A 20,998-nucleotide genomic window follows, 5' to 3' on the forward strand; every position below is an offset into this window, starting at 1 on the left:
TATAAGTGTAAGTAGAATGGAGGAGATGGGGGAGACAGGAGAGAGGAAGACAGAGGAGATAAGAGAGAAAGTGTAAGTAGAATGGAGAAGATGGGGGTTGCAGGACAGGGGAGACTCGTAAAGGTCGGCCATAACACAGGTAAATCCGGGATCAGTGGTGTGGCAGACGTCTGTAGCCCAGCCAGAGACAAGTAATCACCTCTCTCTCTTTCCTTCACTTTACCTCTCTTTTTCCTTCACTTTACCTCTCTCTTTCCTTCACTTTAATTTTCTTATTTATCACTCCTCCTTATTCCCTTCTTCCTTTGTCGTCCTCTTCTGCATCTTGAACCATAAACAAGTAATCACCTGTCTTTTTCCTTCACATTACCTTTCACATTATCTTACTACATTTTTTCCTTTATTTTCTTCCTCTATCTTTCTTTTGACCACATATAAGTAATCACCTTCCGTCCTTTGCCACTTTACCATTCACTTTATCTTATTCCTCTCTTCCTTTCATTCATCCTCTTTTTCATGTATTTTATTCTTCCTCTTTTGTCTCTTTAAACCACGTACAAGTAACCACCTATCTTCTTCTTCGCCACTTGCCATTCGCTCTCTCATATTCCGTTGTCCTTCATATTTCTTTTTATTATTCTTTTACTTTGCTTGACCTTCTTCCTCCTCTTTCCCACTTCTTAAACCGCAAACAAGTATCTCCTTCCTCCCAAATACCTTCATCACCGCCTTGTTTCTTTTACTTATTTTCTTTCTTATTTTTCAGTTGCGTCACACAGTTCATCTTTTCTCATCGTCTTTCTCTTCTTGTGTTTTTCCTGCGTCTCCTCCTCCGCATGCGTCTTCTGCATCTTCCAGTTCTTCCCAGACGTCAGCTGGTGGACACCCTACAAGCAGTCACCTCCCTCGGCCTCTCTTTCTCTTGCATCCTCATCAGTTTATACTTCTCCTTCTCCTCCTCCTGTGTGGCTATGTGTATTTGATTTTCTCTCTCTCTCTCTCTCTCTCTCTCTCTATTCTGTATACAGTATATATATCGTTATAACCAAGCTTTAAAACTATCCACAAAATCAGCCACAAAAAATATACATTCATAAAGCCTGCATGTAAATGAATATGAACTCTTTCGTAAAAACTTTAACTCAGAAAACGGAAATGAAAAATAAAAAATGCTTTAATCCCTCTCGGCTATTAATGCAACGAGAAAAACAGAAATATATATGGAATGAATTGAAAAACGGAGGTGGGATGTGAAGTACTGTTCTTATGCTCTTTTATGTTTTTTAATGCCTCTTCAGTACGAGAGTCTTCACCCTTATATAGTTAGTAAGATCTTTTTTCTTACCGACTAAAAATTTCTTGTTTTTGATGGTGCCTCCTTCTACCTTTCCCTACCCTTCATTCTCACTCCCTTTTCCTTGCCTTACTTACCCTGCTCCCGCCCTCTGCCCTACCCTGTTTCTTTCCTTATACTGTTTCCTTTGCCCGTCACCCTGCCTCCTTTCATCTAACTCTTCCTGGTTTCCTCTACCTTGCCATTCCCCTCTACCTTACCTCCTCCCCTTAAATTTCCCGTTTTCCCCTCCACTGTCCCCTTTCTCTAACCTTACCTATACCCTTTTCCCTTACTCTGTTCCCTTTTACCGTCTCTTCTTCACTCTCCCCTTTTCCTTACCTTACCCCTTTCTCATTCATTGCCTCTTTTTTACCCTACTCCCTTGCCATGTCTCACCCTTTTCCTCCAACCCAACCACCATGCTCTAGGTAGGCAATAGTTTCGCGATAAAGGAGTCCACGAGTCGAATAAGCTAGCTACCTCCATTCGTTCTGACATATCCGGTGAAAGCTTTGAGAATAAACTTGGTAAATATATATGAGTAGCCTTCGAAAGTGTGGCTGTAGGGTGTTAAGAAGCCTGCCTGTGTTCGAAGTGTGGTAATGCCAGAAAATCCCATCGCTCAGGTGACGGCCTTGGAACTTTATTCTTATCATCATCCGACGATTGTATTCATTTATGGAAGGGGTTAATGTGAGGTTGCTTTTAATCCCATCAGGCAGAGAGTCCCTTCGTGAGTACAATACATACAGACCTCCTCGGGCGTGAACAGATTTAAAGTGATTATTTTACGAGCGAAACCTCCAGGACTTGCATCTAATTATTACCTCTCATTCTTCCTGCATGGTGTGCCCGATCAAGTCTTCGCTTTTAATTCCAGTTGAAGGATAGGAAGGAATAGCTTTTAAAGTAGACTTATGGATGAGTGAGGAGTGTTACCCAGCGATGTACAGTGATACAGGCTCGAGAGTTTCAAGGAGAGACTAGATAGGTTTATGACTGAATACAGTAGTTCAGGTATAAGACTTCTCTAAGTTCCTGAAGTCCTTGTAAGGTTACGTCAGTTTTTTGTTCTTTTCCAAGTATTTTCTTTTCGTCCTCCCCTCTAAAATTTCTCTGCCAGTGTTTCTATACTGCTTGGCGTTTGTTCTCTCTCATTTCCTGCCAGTTCAAGTTGAAGGACGTGATGGGTAGGGGTGTCCACTTGTTTTCGGCACCCCTTATTATCAGAATAATTCTTACTCATGGGCAAGAGCTGCACTGTGTAGGCCAACCATCTTACTGCTATTATCCGCTTTACTTGTGTAGTATGTCTCAGATCTAATGTTACACACCCCCTTTACTGTGTCCCATTGCTTTGCCCCATTTCTCCCGGTCCATTAATCCCTTTGCCCATTTATCGTACACACTTCCATGCCCCTACCCTATTGTTATACCCCTACCCTGCCACCATATCCCTGTCATACCCTTATCCTCACCCCTACTCACTCCTATACCCTCACCCCCAGTCCCCACCTCACTGGCAGATGTACTGGACTTGTCATGCAAATGTGACTGTCTGCCTGCAATGATATATGGCTGAGGGGCAGGTGGGGAAGGGAAGGGAAGGAAAATAGAGGAAGGGAAGTAAAGGGAAGAGATGAGAAGGGATGGAAAGGGAAGAGAAGGGAAGGGAAGGGAAGGAGAGGGTAGAGTATGGAAGGACATGAGAAGGGAAAGAAAAAAAAAGGTTAGAGTGAGGAAAACGATGTGAAGGAAAGAGAAGAACAAAGAAGATGAATAAAGACTGAGGTAAGATAAAACAGGAGATGGAGTAAGGAAAGAGGAAAAGACACGCAACGAAGAATAATAGCTGAAATAAGAAATAAAAAGATGAAGCTCAGGTATAATAAACTAAGAGGGTAGGCACAGAGTAAAGGAGGAATGAGAGTAGGTAAGAGTAGAAAAATAAACGACTAAGAGGAAAGCAGTAAGCAAAAAAAAATAGAAATTAAAGAACCACTATGAAAGAAAGATATTGTTTAAACCGATACCCCCGTCCTGTCCTGCTCCCCCATTTATCTTTCCCCTTCTTCCCCTCCACATACTCTCTCCACTCCCCCCCCCCCTATATTCCCCCCCCCTCTGCTTCCCCCTCCCTTCCTCTCAACTCTTGCAGCTGCTTCTCGTCATAACCCATTGATTAATTTATCCACTTCCGTCTATTTTAAGCCTTTTGCAGTGGAGCTTTAAGGGTCATGGGATTTGTGTGTGTGTGTGTGTGTGTGTGTGAGAGAGAGAGAGAGAGAGAGAGAGAGAGAGAGAGAGAGAGAGAGAGAAAAAAAAAACTTAGGATAGCAGGCGTGGGTGTCGTTGGCTTTGGGTGTTAGTGTGGGTGAGGGTAAAGAGTGCTGGAGTGAATGTAGACGCAGGACTTTGGGTACATGGGTGCAGGTGTGGGTATGGGTGCAGGGTTGGGTGTGGGTGCAGATGTGGGTGTGGGTGCAGGTGTGGGTGGAGGAGAGATTGTGTCCATGTGTGGGTGTAAGTGCGGGCGTAGGTGTTGGTGCAGTTGTGGGTGCATTTGTGGTTGTGGGTGCTTTTGTGGGTGTGGGTGCAGTGTGGGTGAGAGCACAGGTGTGGCCACAGTAATGAGTAATTAAGCTGAAGGGCTGCAGGTGAGCGGAGATAGAACTTCCCGCTTCTGGCTTCCTTCCCTTCACCCTCTTCCACACGTACACACGCCGACACGTACACACACAAGCACGTACACACACCAGCACGTAAATCGACACGCACGAACCGGCACGTATACACACCGGTACGTCACACACACACACACACACACACACACACACACACACACACACACACACACACACACACACACACACACACACACACACACGGGCATTTACGCACATGCACTTACTGTACACACAATAGCACGTGCACACACCAGCACGTACACATACCAGCACATTCACACACCAGCACCTATAAGCTTCAGCGTGTACACATACGAGCACGTACATTGGATAACGTTCATAAATAAGTCACATGTACGTATTTGAGCTTGAACACGATAGACGAGCACGTATACACACCAAATATGTACACACAACAAAACTTATATACTGTAATGTGTACACGTTGCAACTCGTACACGCTGCAACATGTACACGCTGCAACACCAACACGTACATGACGCACATCAAATACACGCTGCAACTTACACACTGCAACGTACACACGCCGAAATTAGTCGGCCTTCACACTTTGAAGCGCGTACACGTCGGAAAACGTACACACACTGGTTACACGTGCATAAAAAAACGCACACATGCTAGCACGCTTACATATTCACGCTCTGAAGGTGTTACACGCTGGGACGCATGTACAATGGTGTATGTGTACCCACAAACACGTACACATGTAAACACAGCCGGGCAGAAAATAAAAAAATGTATGCGCGTGTGTGTGTGTGTGTGTGTGTGTGTGTGTGTGTGTGTGTGTGTGTGTGTGTGTGTGTGTGTGTGTGCGCGTGTGTGTGTGTGAATATCAGTGTTGCATTGATGGTGTATGTGTGTGTGTGTCTGTGTGTGTATTTAAGAAAGAGAGAGAACAAATGAATACACACCGTACCTTTAAGATGCCAAGTCGTTTTTTGGAATAATTCTAAGCCTTGCACACCAGCTTAATACTTACTCTTTACTTCCAGATTGATTCTCAGCTCTGCCCCCTGGGAAGAAAAATGCTTACCTTCCCTCCTCGCACTCCCTTGGAATTATTCTCACCCCATAATCATTCTCAACCAGCCCTCTGGTGTAATCATCATCGCCATCCCTGTGTATTGCAGTATCTTCATCTGGGAATAGGTGAATTTTGCCTACCTTCCCTCAGCCTCTGAAAGAGTAATTTTCAGCCTTCCACTTTAGTAATTCTCAGGCCTGGAATAATTTTGAACCCCGTCCTTAAATCAATTATCACTGTTGGGAGGATGCTCACTGTTCACCTTCCGTCCAGTTAAGTACTTTATTCAGATTATGTATTTTTCACATTTCTGGAAACTTTTGATGATTTTTTTTTTTAATTTGTTTATATAGCGTAGGAGATTTTTTTTTTCAAACTATAGGGCTTAGAAATAGCCTTTATAAAGCCGTTCAGTATTAGAGATCATTCCAAAACTGAATGAAATAGAAAACTGAAAAAGTAAACTAAAAAGAAAAAAAATGGCATTTGAGTGAGGGGTTGAACTATTCGTAAGTTAGGTATAATTATCAGCCCATCTCGTGGAATAATTCTCAGCCCCTTCTCTTGGAATAATTCTCAACTCTGTGCCCTGGAATCATCGTGAATTCCGTCGTCTTCAGTAATTATCCCCCAGGAATAATTTAGCGTCTCCCCCCTCCCCGATCAGCATATCCAGGGCGGAACATGGTATTTAAAAGCTGTCGTTATATACCTTAAGGAATCGCCACTTATGTTGGAAAGAATTCTCATCCCTTGAAATAATCCTCTTTTCCGTCTCCTGGAATAATTCTCATCGCGAAAGGGTTAAATAAAGCCAAAATTCTCCCTTGACCCCTGGAATTATGCACACCCGGTGACAAAGAATTATCGGCCTGGAATAAATCTGTACCCTGTCCCTTGGAATAATTATCGCCTTGGAATAAATGTGTGCCCTGTCTCTTGGAATAGTGATAGTCTTGAAATAGCTGAATTATGTTTATGTAACCCTTCCGGAACCACCACTTACATTTGGAATAATTCTCGCCTTTCCTCTTGAGTCATGCTTAGCCCCTTCCTCTTGAATAATTATCAGAAGGTAGTTGAATCCAGCATACCTTCCCTCATGTCTGTGTAATAGTTCTCTGCCTCGTCCCCTGAAATAATTCTCAAATAATTCCTTGAAGTGATTATCACCTTATCATCCTTGATGTCCCCTTACGCGCCATTAACTAATTATTAGCCAAGAATAATTCCCAGCCTCATCAGGGATAATTCTCACTCTCGTCTCCTGGACTCATTCTTAACCCCATCTCCTGGAATCATTCTCAACCCCGTCTCTTGGAATCATTCTCAACCCCATCTCCTGGAATCATTCTCAACCCCATCTCCTGGAATCAGTCAACCCCATCTCGTGGAATCATTCTCAACCCCATCTCGTGGAATCATTCTCAACCCCATCTCGTGGAATCAGTCAACCCCATCTCCTGGAATCATTCTCAGCCCCATCTGGAGTCATTCTCAACCCTGTCTCCTGGAATAATTCTCATCCATGTCTGCTGGAAACACTGTCAGCCCCGTCTCATGGAACAACTCTCAACCCATATTCTTGTAATAATTCTCAACCTAATATCCTTTAATCATTCTCAGCCCCGTCTCCAGGAATCATTCATAATCCCGTCCCCTTGAATGATCCTCAGGCCCGTCCCGTGGAACAGTTATCACCTGGGAATAATTTAGCCCACCTGGAGGGGCGCTTGGCATTTAAGGACCCCCGACATTTGCCTTCAGGAACCGCCACTCATATTTGACGGCGCCGCGAAAGGCCAGGTGGAGAAGTCTTAGAAGTCTGTACAATTTTCATGCCAACCTTGAATTCTTGTGTGTCTTTTGAGGTGATTGTGAATTCTGTCTTTTAAATGACTTTGAGTTATTTGTTTCAGGTAACTTTGAATATTCTTTTACTCAGTGGCACTTTGAGTTTATTTTTGCGCTACCCTGAGCTTTGTTTTTCTGTATTTTTCGTTACTTTGAATTCTTTTTTCTCAGCAACTTTGATCTCTTCTTTGGAATCTTTGCGTTCTCCCAATTTCGGTGACATTTAGTAGTTGTTGTTTTATAAGTTGGAAGTTTTTTTTTTTAATCAACTTTGCGTCCACACTTTTTTGTAGACATCCTTGTATTTTTGGGTAACTTTCAGATTTTAAGATAAATTGGAAATAGTTTCATGCAATGTTAAATTCCGTTTCTTAAGACTGAAATATCGTTTTTATCAGGGTGTATTAAATTTCCTGTTATTTTAGGTAATTTTGATTTTTTTTTTCGACAGTTTTTGAAGTTACAGTTTGAATATTGTGTAGTATAGAAAAAAAAAAAATCCACGCATGTTCATATAGTCATTTTTTTTTTTTTTGGTCAGCTTTACATTTAGCTCAGCCAGTACTCGCCCTCCTACTCCAGATCCTTATTATCATTATCCATTTCCGTCTTCTGTCTTTTATTCCAGTCCACCTACTCCCAAATTCACCTTCTTCCTTCTCCCTCTCTCACGCTTAGGTCATTCCTTTCCCATCGATCTCTTGACTTTTTCATATTTCTCTCTCTCTTTCTCTCTCTCTCTCTCTCTCTCTCTCTTTCATAAATGCAGCTGAATCCCCTACTCCCCCTCCCCTCCCCCTGCCACCATCCCCCCTCCCCTCCTTACACCCCCCTCCCCCTTGCACCACCATAATCCTCCCCCTTCTCCTCCTCCCCTACATAAGCCTAAAAAAAAAAGAGAAAAAAGTTGTCCGATTTAAGCATGATATATGTGGTCAGGGGGAGAAAGAACTTAATCGCCGGTCACTTATCTTACATGTAAACAAGAGAGAGAGAGAGAGAGAGAGAGAGAGAGAGAGAGAGAGAGAGAGAATTAGCTAAGACATTGTTCGAAGGTAAAATTGGTACATGCAGAAAAAAAAAAAGCTGGAGAGAGAGAGAGAGAGAGAGAGAGAGAGAGAGAGAGAGAGAGAGAGAGAGAGAGAGAGCAGCGATAAACATGGAAGTGGCGATAGACGAGGGAGACGAAAATAAAAGCAAGATTAAGTACCGATAACAGATAAAACGCGTGTAATAAGAGAGTAAAGACCTTGCCAGATATGAGAGGGAGAGAGAGAGAGAGAGAGAGAGAGAGAGAGGGAGGTGATGGGTGGAGAAAGGGAGGGAGGATGAATGTGGAGGGCGTAAGAGGTGAAGGGAGGAGGGGTAAAGGGATGAAGAGTACAAGGGAAGGGAAAGGGAGGGTGTAAAGGTGAAGAAGGGAGGGAAGGAGGGAGGAGGGATGGAAGGAAGGAGGAAAAGCATAGGGAGAGAGGGTGAAGGATGGAGGAAGGACAAAGGGAAGGAAGATAATGGGAAGAGGGAGTGAGGGAGGATGAAGAGTGGAGGGAGGAGACCTAAAGGGAGGGAAGGTCAAATGGACGAAGAAAAGGGAGGGAGAGAGGGAGGGTGATCAAAGGTAGGGATGTATGTAGGAGGGGTGAAGGGTAGAAGGAAAAAGGACAATGGGAGGGAGGGAGGGAAGAGAGTAATAAATGGCGGTATGAGGTGAAATTTGTGGGAAGAAACGGGGGGGGGGGAATAAAGATAAGAAATCGCGAGAGAGAGAGAGAGAGAGAGAGAGAGAGAGAGAGAGAGAGAGAGAGAGAGAAAGGAAAAAAGGAGAAAGAAGAGGATAGGAGAGAGGAGGAAAGACAAGAAGAGGAAAATGAGAGAGAGAGGGGGGGGGAGGGAGGAAAAAGAAGAAAGAAGAGGGTAGGAGAGAGGAGGAAAGACAAGCAGGGGAAAGTGAGAGAGAGAGAGAGAGAGAGAGGTAATAAGAGGGGTAGTGAGCAATAAACAAGGGAGAAAGTGCAGAGAGGGGAGACAAATGGAGGGTCAGGGGAGAGAAATTGAAGATGAAAAAGCGAAGGAAAAGAGAAGATTGATAGTGGAACAGAAAGAAGTGGAAAAAAGGAATGGAAGGACAGAGAGAGAGAGAGAGAGAGGAGATTAACAGACATTTTACAAAGGAAATGAGGGAACATGGAGGAAAAAAATGCAGCCAGAGAGAGTGAGAGAGGGAGGGCGGGAAGAGGAAGATTGAGGAAGTGAGAGGAAGTGAGGAGATCTAAGAAGGATTTATGTCCTGAGGGTGGGGGAAAGTTTTTTTTAGCTTCATCAGTACCATGACGTCTTCCTTTAGCTGTTTCTGAGTACAACCAGACTTTTTATTTAATTAGGGAGAATTTCTTCGTTTGGAAATATTAAGTGGTAATTAGAGAGAGAGAGAGAGAGAGAGAGAGAGAGAGAGAGAGACGTGAGTAGGAAGGCCCATCACAGTGGAAGAGAGGGACCAGGAAAGGTGACCAAAAAAAAAAAAATCAGGAAATGTGAGAACAGCTAAAGAAAAGACCGTAACGGGAGAACAGAAGAAAGAAAGGAAAAGCATTATGTGAAAAAAAAAAGTGTGCTAAAAAGAGAGACGCGAAGGCAAGAGTCCAGCAGGGAAAGAAAACAGAAAAGAAAATTGATGTGCATAATGAAATGAGAGAGAATGAAGAAAGAGAATTGGAGTGGGGAAAATATGAGGAAAAGTAATTAGAACAGAATAGAGGAAACAAAAAAAGTAAATAAAAAAAAGGGCAAAGAATATATGACAGGAAGAAGGACGGGAAGTGGAAGAAGTGGAATGTGAGAAAAGGTAATGAATAGAACAGAACTAGGAAAGTGAAAAGAGAGAACTTTGTAGGAAGGATATTCAGAAGAAGAAATAAGAGAGGACAGAGGAAGGAAAAATGGAAGGGCTGAATTTGAGAAAGAGGTTAAGAGCACAGCAGTATTAGGTAAAGAAAGAAAAAGTTACAAATATCACGGTATGAAAGAAAGACTGAGAAAATTGGTGAAGAAGAAGAAAGAGGGAAAGGGTAAAGAAAACAGAGAAATGTACATAACATGAAAGAAGGGATAAGAAAAATGGTGAAAGAGAGGAAGGAGGGAAAAGGCAAAGATTAAAACTGGAAAAGGTAGAAAGGAAAAAGAAAAGTATGTAAAAAAAAATCAAAAATTGTGAAAGAGAAGCAGGAGGAAGAACTTGGATAAATGGAGAGAGAATCAGTAAACACAGGACAAGACAACAAGGAAAGGACGGATGAAGGAGGGCAGTTTGAGGGAAAATGAAATGTGAGAAAACGGAAAAGAAGAAATCGCAAAAAAGTAAAAAAAAAAGGACTAAGGAAAAATTTAAGGGAAGGAAAAGGAAGGGGCACTCTAATAATATATGGTAGGAAGAAGTACAGAAAATGGATATTAGAAGTAAGAGAGAGAGAGAGAACAGAAAATCAAAGAAAAGATTTTGAAAAGATATAAATTAAAAAAAGAAAAAAAAAGATGAACGAGGAGGGAAGAAAGCCGGAAAAATTATATCATGGAGGAAGAAAAAAAATGTCTGGAAAACACTGTGTGCAAAATGGTAAAGAGAAAATCGCAAGAAAATAAAAAGAACAACGATTAAATAAAAATGAAGAAGGAGAACAGAAACTGGAAAAAGTTTTACGGGAAAAGTAAAATATAAAAGCAAAACTTGTGAACATTTTATAGCATAGAGAACAGAGAAAAATGAAAGAAAAAGGGGATTAGAAAAATGAGAGAAATGATAAATGAGAGAAAGTGGAAAAAAAAAAAGAACAGGAAAGAAGAACGGAAAAGAAAGCCGGAAAAAATAGAGGAAGGGAAAAAGGTGGGATGGAGTGGGGGTAGGGGTGGTGAAGGTGGCTGGGGGAGTGGTTGGGGTGGGGGTAAGAGAGGTAGGGGGAGGGAAGGAGGGTGGGGAGGGGTATTTTATGGGTGGGCAGGGGACGTTTATAGATCTTTGTCTGAGTTATCGTGGGGGTGATGGTTGGGTGCCCTTGTTCCCCCTCCCTCCACCCGACCCTTCCTCCCCCTCCAAAACACACACACACACACACACACACACACACACACACACACACACACACACACACACACACACACACACACACACACACACACACATCATCTTTTTACATATACTGTCCCCCCAACACAGTCACACATGTCCTTTACTCATTTCCTTGCATGTGCTCTCCCTCCTACACACACACACACACACACACACACACACACACACACACACACACACACATCATCTTTTTACATATACTGTCCCCCCAACACAGTCACACATGTCCTTTACTCATTTCCTTGCATGTGCTCTCCCTCTTACACACACACACACACACACACACACACACACACATGATATATTACGTTCACCATTTACCTGCACAGCCCGGCTAGCTCAGTCGGTAGAGCACGAGACTCTTAATCTCGGGGTCGTGGGTTCGAGCCCCACGTTGGGCGAAAATGATTTTACGCGTATATTAGATAAGACTAATTTCTGCAGATTATTACCGTTTACATGTTCATAGTAATAATAATGATAATGATAATGATGATAATACTCGTTGTGATGGTAGTTGTAGTAGTAGTAATAGTAGGAGTATTGATAGTGATATAAAAATAAGAAAAAGAATTATCATCAATCATCATTATCAACATTATAATCATTTTAGACCATGATTCTCTCTCTCTCTCTCTCTCTCTCTCTCTCTCTCTCTCTCTCTCTCTCTCTCACTAGCTCTCTTCCTGTGTTGTCCTTCCTCTTTCATTCAGTCCTGCTTTACTCCTTTTTCGGCGGCCCTCCTGCTTCCCGCTTCTTCTCTCTCTCTTCCTTTTTCCTTCATCTCCTTTCTCTCCCATTTCTTTCCTCTCTGTCCCCTTTCTTCCTCCCTCTTTCATTCAGCTCTCTTTTTACTTACCAGCATCCCCCTTCCTTCCTCTTCCTCTCCCTCTCTCTCCATCTCCCTTTCACTCTCTCTCTCTCTCTCTCTCTCTCTCTCTCTCTCTCTCTCTCTCTCTCTGTTTGTCCACTGGATGTTTACTTCCCACTCCCCCATATATTCTCTCCTCCCCCACCCACTACCCCCCGTCCCTGCGTATATTTTCTCCCCCCCCCTCCCAGTCGACCCCCAACCCTCCCCAAGTCCTTCCCACTTCTCCCCTTCTCCCCTCACCTATTTCATTCCCCTACCCTCCCTCTCTCCTACATCCTTCCATTTTTCCTCATCCCTCTTCCCTCCACGTCCCTCGCCCTTCCAGCCCCCTCCTCCTCTCCCCCTAAACTCTCCCCTCCCCACCCTCCTAACACCGTCCGACCTTATCTTTTCTCCTTCCTCCTCCCCGTCTTCTCCCCTCCTTCCTCCCCCTCGTAACCCCTCCTTCCTCCCCTCATTCCTCTTCTCCCCTCTTATTTCCCCTCCTCCTCCCCCTCCATATTGCCATATAATCTCTCCCCCCACCCTCTCCATCCCCTTCCTCCCCCACCCCTGTCTCCCTGTAGGGGCGGGCTGGGACGCAAGAGAGCTTGTTTGTCAGAGTGGTGTGTGTGTGTGTGTGTGTGTGTGTGTGTGTGAGATCATGGGAGTCTACATGAACGTGTTTCAAGGTTGCCTAAGGGAAGAGGAGGAGGAAAGTGAGAAAAATAAGGAAAAAATGACGAAGGTTAAGGAAGAATGAAAGAATGTAAGGAAATACGAAAAATGATGAGGAAGGAGAGGAGAAACGAAAAGATAAAGGGAGGATGGAAGCGTATCATGGACTGGGAGAGAGAGAGAGAGAGAGAGAGAGAGAGAGTTTTTAATTCGGCAGAGAGAAACCCTACGTAGTCATAGGGTTAAGCGCTAATTAAAATGAGGTCAAAGTAAAGTTGCGAAATATGTGGGAAGGGAGGGAGGGAGGGAGGGAAGGAAGGAAGGAAGGAAGGAAGGAAGGATGGATGGATGGAAGGAAGGAAAGAAGGAAGGAAAGGGAGGGAAAGGAGGAAGGAGGGAGGGGCAGGGCAGGAAAAAAAAAAAGTGAGAAATGAGAAAGGAAATGCAGGGAGAGGGTGAGAGGAAGGGAGGAAGGAGAAAAAAAGAGGGAGAAACGCATGGGGAGAAATGAGAGAGGGGAAGGGAAAAGGGAGAGAAAAGAGGAAGGAAGTACATGGAGAGGAGGTGGTATGAGGAGGAGAGGGAAGGAAGATTAAGGGGAGGAATGAAGTCAAAAGTGACAGGAATGGGAGGAAAGGGGGGCTGAATGGGAGGGGGAGGAGGGAGGGAGAAAATGGGGAAGAAGGGTGGGTATAAAGGGAAGAGAAACAGTAAGATTATGGAGAGAAAGGAGAGAGAAGGAAGGAGGGGAAGACAGGCGGAGGAAGGAGAGAGAAGGTAAAGAAGGAGGAGCATAGAGGGATGGAAAGGGAAGAGGAGCAGCGTGAGAAAGGAGGGAGAAAGCAGAGGGAAAGAAGATGAGGAGAGATTGGAAGGAAGGAGAGAGAGAGAGAGAGAGAAGAGAACAGAGAAAAGAGAAGAGAGAGTTGAAGGGGGACTGCACTAGATGGACGATCACAAAATGCAAACTTCATCCCCTCAAATTTACACGAGTCCAGACGAGCGACATTTTGCTGGCGAGTTTGATAAAAGTTCACGCCAAGAAGTGAGCGGAGTCATTTGAATACGTAATTACAAAGACTCACATTTAGACACATCCTGACATTTGCTTCAGTTACTCCTTCTCTGGCTTTCTTAAAAAATTTCGTGCCTGCTGTTTTCCCTTTTTTTTTTTTTTTTTTTTCGTGGTGTCTCCTGATTTTCATTTTTCATTATTTGTTCTTGCAGTTTTCTTGCTTCTTGATTCTCCCTGCATGCCAAAGTCCTTTTTACTCCTCTCTCTCTCACACACACACACACACACACACACACACACACACACACACACACACACACACACACACACACACACACACACACACACACACACACACACACACCTCAGTTAAATCATCTGGGGAAAATATAAGTAGAAAAACACCACATTGAATGGGTTGAGCACTTCAGCACGAGGGAAGTCACTCTCAGGTTGAATAAAATCGTCTGAAGTGAGCAAGAATAAAAGGAAAAAGACGGCATCCCATTGGCAGATTTAAGTGATTGTATTGGATCCCTTCAGTACGGTATACCAAAGGAAGAAATAGCGGATCAAAGTACTAAGGAATAAAGGAAAGATTGCCTTATGGATCACAGTACTAAGAAATAAAGGAAAGATTGCTTAATGGGTCACACTACTAAGGAATAAAGGGCAGTTTGTTTTATTCCTTCAGCTCTAGTGGTCTATTTTAAGATGGCCTTCATCGTTTCAAAGTAACAAGAACAGTGTTAAAGTTACCCAGAACTTTAAAGGCTAAGTTATCAAAGTTCAAACAGAGAAGATTGTCTGAACTGTGTATTTAGTGATTTATTATTTTTTAAGCAGGAAATTTGGAAGAATAGGAACCGTGCTATCACATTAGAGGTATATACGTATTTAACATTCCTAAGTAGATCGCAGTCGCACTGTGTTTATGCTTAAGACTGTACAGCTGAATAAGGAAGGCGTATTTCTCTCACTCTAATTTCTGGCCTATAAGAACTATATTTCTCTCTCTCTCTCTCTCTCTCTCTCTCTCTCTCTCTCTCTCTCTCTCTTCTGGACCTCTGCAACATCCCACATGCCCCTAAAATAAATCAGTTTTAGGAAAGTTTAAGGGAGTGTAAAGGGATTTTTGACCGAGGTGCTGGACTTCAGTGATGGTCGTCATTAAAAGTCTTGCACAACTCCGCGTTCCCAGAAGTCGTTACGCGGTCGTCTGGAAGAGAGAGAGAGAGAGAGAGAGAGAGAGAGAGAGAAGGGGAAGGGGGAGGAAAGGGGGTTTGTGTGTGTGTGTGTGTGTGTGTGTGTGTGCGCGCGCGTGCGCTCTCTCTCTCTCTCTCTCTCTCTCTCTCTCTCTCTCTCACACACACACACACACACACACACACACACACACACACACACACACACACACACACACACACACACACACACACACACACTCTTTATCTCGCTTTTTAGGTCGCTGTCACACTTCCAAATCTCTCTTTATCACCGTTCCCCTTGGCCAGTCTCCACATCCATCCTTCCTCCTCACATCCCAGCCATATATCCTCTCTCTCCTCTGCCTATCTGTCTGTCTGTCTATCTATCCATTGTTACTTCCAGACCAGTATCTATCCTCATCCCTTCAGTCCTATAGCACATTCTTTTTCTATTTTAGTCCTGCCATATCCAGACTTTTTTTTATTTATTTATTTTTTTTTTAGATGAGGGAGACGTGAAATTATGAAGGAGTTAATGGAGACAGTTTTTATCCTTACCAGTATAAACGGTCTCTCCAAAGTTTAATATAATTTTCCGATAGAAGCATAGAAGGAAATATGTACCGAGTATGACGTATTTTTACTGTTGGGGTTAATCATGCTATGTTCATTCACCATTTGTCTTTAAATATTCACCTCTTCGCTGTCATTTATCCATCTATTTATTCTTCCTTCCATACACTAAATAAAATTATTCACCTTTAGTGTTGTTATCTATCCATGCACTGTCATCTGTCCATTTACGTCTAAACTTAATGTACATTGTCTGTCCTAAGTCAGTCGTAAATCGTCCTTGTTTTATTTTATTTTATTTTTTTTTTGTGCCACTTCCGCATAATGATAACCTTTGGAAAGTGGTTTTGAGTTGGAATGATGATATTTAACGCCTTCATGTCCAGGGTACTCATTCCCTACTGACTCACCTGTCCATATTCAATCGTAATTATCCAGTCCTTCCCCAGTCCTCTCTTCATCCTTTCAGCTTCTGTCAGTCTCTTTTACCTAACTTCTTAAAAACCTTTAAGTACTGATGGGGATAATAAAGACAATTTGTAACCTTCTCCACTTCGAAAAATCCCTGCCAGGTTGAAGAAATTGTGTGACGGCAGCAGAATAGAGTTTTAAAAGACGTCGACGAACTGAAGTGATTAGGTATCCATTCTCCTTTTTTGTTCCGTAAGTTCAAAATGTTGTTCTCTTACCTCGTTCTTCCCTACAAGGTCAGCTATATCGAGCCACTACCTGTCCCTCAGCAACCATCATACAGCTCATTATCCTTGCTCAGTTCCCTCACAACAGCCCCTAGTGTCTCCCTACCTAGTTTTTCTCTCTTCTTTGACCTCCATTTCTTCCTCCTTACTCTAATTTTGTCTCCTCCATATCTCCGCTTTGTTTCCTCCTTACCACCATATTCTTTGCTAGCTACTTACCGTCATTTTCTCTCCTCCTTACCATCATTTTCTCCCCTTTCCATCATTTTCTCTTCTCTTAACTCTCCCTTTTCTGTCTTCCTTATCTGGTTTTCCCGCCTCCACCCACACTCCTCTCCCTCCTTAAGCGTGTAACTTCTCTCCAACACCCCCTCTTTCATTCCTTTTCTATATTCTCCATTTCCACCCCTACAAACTAACCCTCTCTTCCCCACCGCCTGCCTTCACCCCCACCCTCCCGTACCATACACCCACCCCACCACCCATTGCGGGAGGCAGTGGTACATTGGTAAGCACATTCAACTCGCAACAGGAAAAGCCTGAGTTCGATTCTCAGACCAATCAGTATTTTGGACAAAGTTAGTTTTCCCCGACCTTCTAGGGACCTGAGCTATGTAAAATTATGTGAAATAGCCTGAATAAAATAAGGGTACGTCGCCGGATTTTTTTTTGTTTTTTTTTTTCATATGTGCGACTCTGGTATACATTTTTAGTCTTTTCCCTCAGGCCCAGCATTTCTCCTATGTACCATACACCTCCACAGTCACGTGTTAATGACGGGTTTAGTAGGAAGAGAAGAGGTTAGAGAGGGAAGGTACAGTGGGTTAAGAGGAAGATAGTGATAATGGAGGATGGAAATATTTGGAATGGGGAGAGACTGGAGGGGGAGTATCATATTTGAAAAGGAAGATAGTGATATGATGGAGGAAAATCAGGAAAGGAGGAGAGATAGGGTGTGGTGGATTCAAAGGAAAATAGTGATATGGTGGAGGTTATTAAGAAGGGGAGAGACTAGAGGGAGATATCGTGGTTGTAAAGGAAGATGATGGTGTGGTGTACGGTATCGGTTAAGTGGAGGTATGTAAGTCCTGTACGTGCCGTTTAATACAACCTACTTCTATTTCTCACACATATACCCTATCCCTTACATCCTCCCCAGCAGTATAATACCTCCGCACCCCACCACTACAATTATCCTTGCCTACCTCACCCACCTACCCACCTAACCTCCCAGTACCATGCAGTCAGTAATCCTTGCTTATCCTTCCATAAGAATTCCCTACCCGTCACCTACCTACCTACCTGTTACCTATCTACTTACCTGCCTACCTGCTTACCTACCCACCTTCCTACCTACCTCTCTGCTTACCTATCTACCTACCCACTTCCTCAGCACCATAATACTTCTTTGCCACACCATTGTCATCCTTCCCTACTCACCATAACCACCACCACCATTATCCTTCCTTATCCCACCGTAACCACCACCACGATTACCATGGACTACCCCACCGGTAGGTGGTAGATGGTGGCGACTATCATCCACCACCTTCATGTTGTGCTGTTACTTCTTCCATCCCCTTCCTCAGTTTATCTCTGCGTTTGCCTTCCCCTCTTCCCGCCTCCCCCTTTCCTTCCAATCACTTTTTTTCTTTCCCCAGCATTTGGCTTTATGCAGAGTGACAGACCTGATGGTTTTCTGTAACCCAGGAAACCATTTACAGTGCTAGGTGGTACGGTAACCATATAATCAGAGTACGGGGTGAAGCGGAGCCTGCAATGATGCTCATATCAACTGGGTGGAGACGCGCAAATTCGGTGTCCATCGAGGAACCAAATCTTCACACTTTTCCCGGCGCCTCCCTTTCGCGAGGTTATGTCAGCCGCAAGGGATCATCAGTTCATTTCACTGGATGGCCCTGCAGGGGCGGATGCTTGCCTGCAGTTGATGGGTCTGCTTGGCCGGACAGACTGGGGTTGGTCAACAACAACGACCCCACCATTATCCTTCTCTACCCCACCATAACTTCCACCCCCATTAGCCTTCCCTATCCTGGCAGAATCACCATCACCACCCCCCTTCCCTGCTTCCACCACTCTGCTGCCTTACCCCACCATGACCCTTCCCTGTCCCACCATTATTATTCCCTGCCCCACCATACCCCCCACCTTCATAGCCATCAGCCCCTTATTCCACCCCCATAATGACTTAATGTTGCTCGCCCAGGCCAAGAATAAGTTTTATGAAGTCTCTGGGTACTAGCTGGATTTTCTCTGTCGCCGGTATGAGAGAGAGAGAGAGAGAGAGAGAGAGAGAAATTTCTTTACCCCGTGTTACTTTATCCAGCTGCCCTAAATAACCTGAAGTAATATATAGTCACCAAATAATCCTTACTGTTTTCCATGCCAATCTGCCATGAAGAGTTCCGACGTGGCTGATGTTCATGTTAAAGAGAAATTCCTACACCTTTAGTTTTTGCTCCTAAAAATAATTCCGTTTTAGGTGGAGTTTTACCCGTATTAAAGACATATTGGTCATTTTCTTTATTTTCTCTTTCTTTCGTTCTTTCTTGCGCCCTTTTCTTTCTTCCTTCGTTCCTTTCCATCCTTCTGCCCTTCTTTATTTCTTTCTTCCTCCTTTCGTTCCTTCTTTCCTTCATTCCATCCATCCTTTCTTTCCTTCTTCCTTCTTCCGTTCCTTCTTTCCTTCATTCCGTCCATCCTTCCTTCCGTCCTTCTCTCCTTCCTTGCTTACTTCCGTCCTTCCTTCTTTCTTTCCTTTTTACCTTTTTTTTTAATCTTTGTAGGTTTCAAGTTAAAGGTGTTCGGATCCTCAAAAGATAATTAATCCCTTCAATCCAAGGACACTCGTTATATTATTGCTCTGCCCTGACGATTTTCTTCAGTCTGGGAGAGACTTTGAACTGGGGGAGGGGTTAGATATAGCCTTCATTAAACCCTTTCACCACCAGGGTGCTTTCGTACGCTGAATAAAATCGTCTGGTGGCAGCAAGAATAAAACAGCAAAAAAAAAAAAAAAAAGTCTAGTAGTAGCAAGAATAGAATAATTGCGTCCTCGTGCTGAAGGGGTTAGAATATGTTGCTGGTTACTGAGGGACATTTTTGAGAGACTGGCAGGTAGACTCACATCGATCCTCGCCCTCATAACATTTTTATAGCCTCAGCCACCCCCCCCTGTCCCCACCCCCTGACCCCCTATCCCCCCACCCCCTGACCCCCCTATCCCCCCACCCCCTGACACCCCCTACCCCGCCACCCCACTTTGACCCTCTAATATCTCCCCTCCCACCCTCCCTCCCTCTTGACCACAATCTTTTATTTTTTTTTTCATTTTTTTTTAGTTTCTTTCACCTTTTTTATTTTTGTTCTGTTCATTGTACCCATATTTATTTTTTTCGTTGTCTCCTTCCTTTATCTCCTTTCTTTCTTTTCTCTTTTATTTTAATATTTCTCTCCCTTATCGCCACGTAAGCTTTCGTTAACCCCTTCACTACTAGATAAAGCTTTCGTTGACCCCTTCACTACTAGATCAAGCTTTCGTTAACCCCTTCACTGCTAGGTAAAGCTTTCGTTGACTCCTTCACTACTAGATCAAGCTTTCGTTAACCCCTTCATTACTAGATCAAGCTGTCGTTAACCCCTTCACTGCTAGAGGTCTGCCCTGAGCTGAATAAAATCGTCTGGTGATAACAGGACTAAAAAATATAATAAGAACATATGGGACTGAAGGGATAATCAGGACCTCTTTCTCAGTACGGATGGGTTAACAAATTTAGATGCTAAAAAAAAAATAATAATAATATGGACGGAATTTGAGTGTTAATAGTATAAGCTAATTAATAAGAGTTGATAATGCCTAAAAGATATAATAATAATAATAATAATAATAATAGTAATAATAATAATAATAATGATAATAATAATAATAATCTAATATAGTGATATAATATGCTGACCTGCTCATTATAACGCTGAGAAAATGTGAGGATAATCATTTTTATGCTAATTATTTTAACATGCATCAGACAGGATTAACACTAATTAACTGACTTATACTTCCACTGAAATGGATTAATACGTGTAGATTTAATTACATGCAGAGGTTATTATTGTCCTCCGTAAGTGGGGATGATCGTAATAAATGTTGCTAATTGATTTATCTGAAAGGACAGTGACTGGAGACGTGACCTTTTCAGTATGATGACGTCTTGGTTTATTGTTGCATCCTCCAGACGATTTTATTCAGTAAAGACCAATCGTATGAAAGGGGTTAAGGCTGTATCGAACAGGAAGGGTGTGTGTGAGAGAGAGAGAGAGAGAGAGAGAGAGAGAGAGGGGGGGGGAGGGAGGGAAGGGGGAGTCGGGTGAGATACAGGAAATGGTAGGGATAGAGGGAGGAAGAGAGTGAGCGAGGGAGGGCGAGTGAGAAGAAGAGAGCAAGGAAGGGAGAGGGAGAAGAAGAGAGAGAAGGAGGGGATGGGAAGGAAAAGAGAAAGGGAAAGGAAGGTAAAGAAAGAAGAGAGAGGGAGGGAAGAAGAGGAAGAAAGAGAGGAATGGGAAGGGAAAGGAAGCGAGGACGGGAGAGGCAGGTGGAGAAAGAGAGAGAGAGAGGCCGGGCTGGGGGGGAGGAGGGAGTGGGATGAGAGCCGTAAACCACTTCACCAGGTAAGAGGGTTCTTCTAATCAACTTACCTGTGCCTAGATACCCACCTTCCCCAGTAGAGTTAACAGAGAGAGAGAGAGAGAGAGAGAGTTGCTCAGATTAACTAGCCTCCTCCATCTCGTGTAACCTGATATTCACTTCTTAAATATTCCCTCCCACGGAAATCTGTGGAAGGAGAGGGGTTAGTGGAGGGACAGGGAGAGGGGGAGAGAGGGAATGGAGGTGGGAAGGAAGGGGCCGGAGAGGA

General features: G+C 43.5%; 1 non-coding gene across 1 annotated transcript; it reads left to right on the forward strand.

Moving 5' to 3' along the window:
* Positions 1–11,370: 11,370 nt before the first annotated feature.
* Positions 11,371–11,443, forward strand: TRNAK-CUU (transfer RNA lysine (anticodon CUU)). Its single transcript has one exon. It is a non-coding gene; the product is annotated as a tRNA-Lys (tRNA).
* Positions 11,444–20,998: the final 9,555 nt, after the last annotated feature.

Source organism: Coenobita brevimanus, chromosome 75 (assembly GCF_032717465.1).
Source record: "Coenobita brevimanus isolate Jiangsu-jjx chromosome 75, ASM3271746v2, whole genome shotgun sequence".
Taxonomy (NCBI): domain Eukaryota; kingdom Metazoa; phylum Arthropoda; class Malacostraca; order Decapoda; family Coenobitidae; genus Coenobita; species Coenobita brevimanus.